General features: G+C 39.5%; 1 protein-coding gene and 1 long non-coding RNA gene across 11 annotated transcripts in view; one reads left to right on the forward strand and one right to left on the reverse strand.

Annotated features, from left to right (window-relative positions):
• The window catches only part of LOC109298566, a 29,509-nt gene extending 24,013 nt beyond the window's left edge, over positions 1 to 5,496 (forward strand). The window contains exon 3 of the long non-coding RNA XR_002097652.1: positions 2,417 to 5,496. This is a non-coding gene — a long non-coding RNA (uncharacterized LOC109298566). The remainder of the gene's footprint in view (positions 1 to 2,416) is intronic.
• The window catches only part of NRXN3 (neurexin 3), a 1,732,637-nt gene that overhangs the window by 251,808 nt on the left and 1,475,322 nt on the right, over positions 1 to 5,507 (reverse strand). The window lies entirely within an intron of this gene.

A 5,507-nucleotide genomic window follows, 5' to 3' on the forward strand; every position in this document is an offset into this window, starting at 1 on the left:
CCCCCCCCCCCCCCCGTGCCTTCTAGCTCAGCAATTGGCCATGGGGGGACCCCAGTTGCCCCCCCAGACCAAGGAGGCACCAGTTGTCAAGCTGGGAGGGCGCGGGGGGGAGGGCCCAACATGCTCCCTGATGGATCTGGAAGTGGACCGGAAGTGCTTCTGGATCACTTCTGGGTCTGCTGCTGAGTGCGGTGGGGAGCCCCCACACTGCTGTGGGATGCTCCATGCACCCCAGCATTGCAGCATTCACCAGCTGCCTGCTACCTAGAGGTATGTAGAAAAAACATTTAAAGTTGTGTCTATGTCCGAATCATCAAATCTTTCCAAATCTGTCCGAATCGATTTGGATAAATTAAAGGGTCCTCTGATTCAATCCAGATTCAGAGATTCCATGCCAAATCATGCCAAATCTCCACCAAATTGAATCAGGGACCAAAGCTTCACACAGCCCTACTTACTACCTCTTTCAGACATGGCTTTAACAAGGGTCATTCTTCACAGATTTAGAAAATATAAACTCAGCAGGGAGCACTGCAATAATTTATTCTCACCTCCTGTATAAAACAGGCCACAAGACCTCCTAGATTAATTCCTATTTCAACTAGAGGATAACTTTCAGAAAATCTTCCCATCCTGATTTAAAAATTGCTAGTGTTGCAAAATACACAGGAATCCTTGATATATTGTTACCATGAGTGTTAAAAATGTACACCTTATTTCAAGTCTGAATTTGTGCTGGTTCAACATCCAGCTATTGGATCTTTGAAATACATCTGTCTGTTAAATTGAGAAGACCTCTGTTATCAAATATCTATTCTCCATGTAAGGGCTTATGGTCTATGATCAAGCCTATTAGCTGACAGATTTTTCCCCCCTATTATCTTACCTAACTGCTAGAGTGGGATAACACTGGACTAAGTAGGGTAGTAATGGAGTCCCTTCTCAGAGGTTTTGAAAAAGAGTAGACAACTGTATGGGAATATACTAGGCAATCTCTTGAGGTTACTTCTAGCCCTGTTTGATTCTAACTCACACCTTAATCTTATTTCATAAACTAAGTAGATTGAGTTCCTTGAGGCTTTCACTGTAAAGCATGTTTTCCAATCCTTTAATCATCCTTATGGATCTTCTCTGAAATCTCTCCAGTTTCTTAGGATCCTTCATGAATTGTGGAATCCAAAATTTGATACAGTACTTTGGTGCCACAAGTGCTAAGTACTGACATGATGACTTCCCTACTTCCACTTAACATTCTCCTTTTCATACATTTAAAGATTGCCTTAACCTATTTGGCCACAACCATGCAAGGAGCCCCTAGTCAGCTGATTTCCCACCATGAGCTCCACATTCTTTTCTGAATTTCCCACCCTGAAAATATGACCTATTTTCTTTATGACATGCATTCATTCACATTTGTCTGTATTAAAACACATAGTTTGCTTATGCCCAGTTTAGCAAGTCAATCTGATTGCTCCCTCTTGGTGAGCTGTCTTCTTCTACTGTGTAGGCCTTAAGTAATATCATTACTATAACTATCCTCCTAAAAGGTCAAAGATCAGAAATTTATCATTAAACCAGTAGACCTTTCCTCCTGATACTGAAAAATGTTCTGGGCAAACATCCTCACAATCTTTAGAAAAGCAATCTGACCACCACATGCAATGTAAGTCTACTGCCTCCTTCAACTACTGTGTCAAGTTTTCTCTCTTTTTCTCCCTCCCTCTCATGCTCTGCTTTCTGTCTAATAAGAGTTCCTTTCAGTCAGCCAGGACAAATCTATCCTTGCAACTCTGCAACACTGCGCCTAGAGAGGCAACCTAAATACAATATCTGAGAAGCTCTATTTCAGTATAAGTTTATAACAACTGGGAAGAACTAATTTAATACTGAAATATACTTGTAGACTTTCAGCAACTAAAATGCACATATGAGAGACAAAAGCTTTTCTTGGGCCAGATCGTCAGGGCCTGCTAAGTCTTCTGTGTACCACTCCCATACATTCTGCAAAATTCAGAAATAAAATCAGTGGAGTTGCCCTTGGAATGAGTTTGGCACAAGAAGTTTCCGTAATACTCATAATGGAATGCTGCTAATGCCAGCTGAAACCTTCTAAAAGTTATCTCACTTGCAGAGAGGCAATATGGTCTGGTGGACAGGGCACTTCTACCATTGATCACTATGTGACCTTGAGCCACTAACTTCACCCTTCTGTTTCTCTTCCTATGCTTTGTTTAATTAGATTGAAAATTTATTTGCTTAGTACTACCCCTACTGCAATAAGGCCCTGATCTTAGGTGGGGTTTCTAGATGCTGCTTTAATATCAACAATTAATAATAATTATCTGATCAACCTGTATAATGGCAGCACTACTGTGACTATGCTTGCAGTGAGTTCCCTTGATCTATATTTTCACAGAGTCATGGGAACACTGTAACACATGTACCTGCTTTTGCTTACAAACAATGCCTCCTGAAAAAACCCTAACAATCACTGATGTTCAAAATCTCTTAGCTGATTCCACAGATGGGAAACCAGGTGAACAGCTTAATTGACTGTATGCTTTAAGTGAAACTTCTTTTTGTTGCCATTCACCACCCAGTATCATTCCCCCAAAGAAAGCTTTCCATGTTGTGACCTTAAGCAAGATTAATTTCCTGCCACCCAACAGTAAGTTGGTAAATCTGGCAAATATATACTCAAGTGTATTTAGGCCATCTAATTTGAGGGAAAACAGCTGTTGTCAAACAGCTGGTGAGGTTCCATCTTTGAGATTATCCACTTTCTTCATATGTCCCAAATGCAAGTGAAGATCAGACTAGATATTAACATAGCACTGAAAAAAGGAACTCTCAAGTTAGCAAAACTCAGGAGGGACAAATGAAAACACAATATCTACCTGTTAGTTTATAAGCTGTAGTCTTTTCATATGGCAAAATTGTTCCCATAGTCTGGGAACAATTTACTTTATAGAGACCTATCCTATCTGGCAATATGTTCCTCAAAGTAGTATTGGGTATGGAAGTTTCTAATAAGAGACTAACCTTTCTTGCTACAGACGAAGCTTTAAAGACTCACTGAGGCTTCCTGGAAATTCCTAAGAAACATTTTTGTTTTTTGTTTTTTTAGAGCTGAATACTACCAAACTTTGGACAAGATCAGAGCCAGATATGAACTTTGCAGCTGTCCTTTAGATTTTTAATGGGCTAAACCAAACTGTATCATACGACACACACTGAACTCAGAACACTTTAAAGTTAGGGTTTGAACAATGAGACTTGGGTCCATTTCCAGTTCCTTGTAGAAATAAGTTTGCATCTTTGTCATATAGTCTATTTCTTTTGCTACTCCTGTTCTTTATTACTGGGGTCATATGGCAAAATACAAGCCCTTTGTGTTTCTGTGTGTATATATCTATATATCTTCCCTAGCATCTTATTTCTCATCTGGAGCTGTAATCAGTCTCTAAAGAGTCACATCTAGCTGGAAAGGAAAAGACTGCAGTGCTACCGGCTGTAGGGTCATCTTCAGAGGGGAACAAGAGCAGAAACAGGGGTAGGAAGCAAATATCTTACTGGGGAAAAATCTCCATCTCACAGAGCCTCCTGAGAAAGCATAACTCACCATCTGACTGTTTCAGACAATTGAAGCTGACAGAAGCTAAACCAGCAGTTGCACAAAATACAACAAGAAAGACTTATACTTACAGGTGGCTTGGAATGTACTGCATAATACTTTAACTGCTAAGCTTCCATATCAAGAGGGTCAGCACAATTGTGGGATGTCTGTATGATGACAGAGAATACACTCTAATACCAATCAGAGCTAGCTGTCTGTCTCAGTTCATACCCTGGTAGAAAAATAAGCACTTGTCTGGAGGAAGTCAAAAGAACAGGACACTTTGCTGTCTGATAGGAGAGGTGAACACACATACCAATTTGTCACAAATCAATTAACTACAGTATAGTAGGCTAAATAGCAATGGCAGCAAATGATTTTTAACAATATTAATTAATTGGAATGTTCTTTTGTTTTGTACTATATGTTATTTGTTATATTATAAACTATATTATGTGCTTACTCATAAACAGCATTGCTGAGTCACAGAGTGAGTACTACAACAATGCACACTCAAAGGAATTGTCACAAAGCTAGTATGAATTAGTCTTTCTCAGTATGGTTTGGGGAAGATCACAGCTGGAGTATTACATTCAGTTCTGGGCATTTCATTACAAAGAATGTTGAATAGAAAGAATAGAAAGAAAGAAATTAGAAAGAATATTGACAAACTGAAGGGAATTCAGAGGAAAATCAACAAAAATGATCAAGTGGCTGAAGGAATTGACTTATGAGGAAAAATGTACCCACTTACATAAACCTACAACAGCAGGTAATCAACGCATTTTAGTGCACCAAACAGATCAATCATTTCTATTCATAAAAATATTCTTCTTCTCCACTATATGAAAACTTATGGAACACTGATAGAACTTAATGTACCCAGGGACTGTATTCCTTTTGAAATCTTTATAACACATTTCATAAACTATATATAAAATCAACAATGTGTTGTAAATACAAATCGTGTTTCCTTTATGGAACCAAACAAGGGGGTTGACTTAAGGTTCAATGGGCAGCTAAGAACTGGCAGGATGATAAGTAGCGTCGAATCATATGGGACTACAAAACCTGGCTCCGTTCTTTAATTGTTTAGTTCCAGGCTCACCACAGTTTGGTGGAGTTTTTTTGTAAATTGTATTGGGGTATCAGCCAGATTCTAATGAAAGCCATTCCCCATCTTATTTGTTTATAACACTTTCTCGAGGAGCAATTTCCTTGGGTTTTGAATCTGTGCAAGAAAAGAAAAAATGGATTGTTGTTTGAGAATAGGAGACCTGTTCTGTCAGCCCAAATAAGACCCTTCCTAAAGTGGATCACTCTGTAGATGTAGCAGCTTTGTGAAAGGTTTGTGTGAGATACTTAGGTGGGAGAGATGCTTGGATAGGACATGGAAATACTGGCCAGTGATGTCAAAAAATAAGAGAAGTTATAATAATGCCTAACTCTTATATAATGATTTTTGTTCATAGAGCTCAAAGCACTTTGAAAAGGAAGTGAGTATCACTACCCTGATTTTACAAGTAGAGAAACCGGGACACAGAGAGAAGTGACTTGCCCAAAGTCTCTGGGTAGGCTGATGACAGAGCTGGGACTAGAATCCAGTTCCCCAGCGTCTTTCTCCAAGGTTCGGCCTCCTCAATGACAATGCCTAAGATTTTATGGTTGTGGGAACCTTGAATCACTTCATATTTTATATGTAGATGATTGTAAGCATATAACCAATACAAAACCCACTGATGCTCCCTGTCTGCAGCTATGCCTGCCACAAACTTGGTACACTCTTTGTGATCCCCTGCTAACTGGTGTTCAGTACTTTCTGCTGCTTTCTCCAAAGAACCCTTCAGTTCAGCTGTCTCCACTCTAGTGCATTTCCTGGCTGTGTTGCACA

The sequence above is a fragment of the Gavialis gangeticus genome, unplaced genomic scaffold, assembly GCF_001723915.1.
Source record: "Gavialis gangeticus isolate Ggan-Ray unplaced genomic scaffold, GavGan_comp1, whole genome shotgun sequence".
Classification (NCBI taxonomy): Eukaryota; Metazoa; Chordata; order Crocodylia; family Gavialidae; genus Gavialis; species Gavialis gangeticus.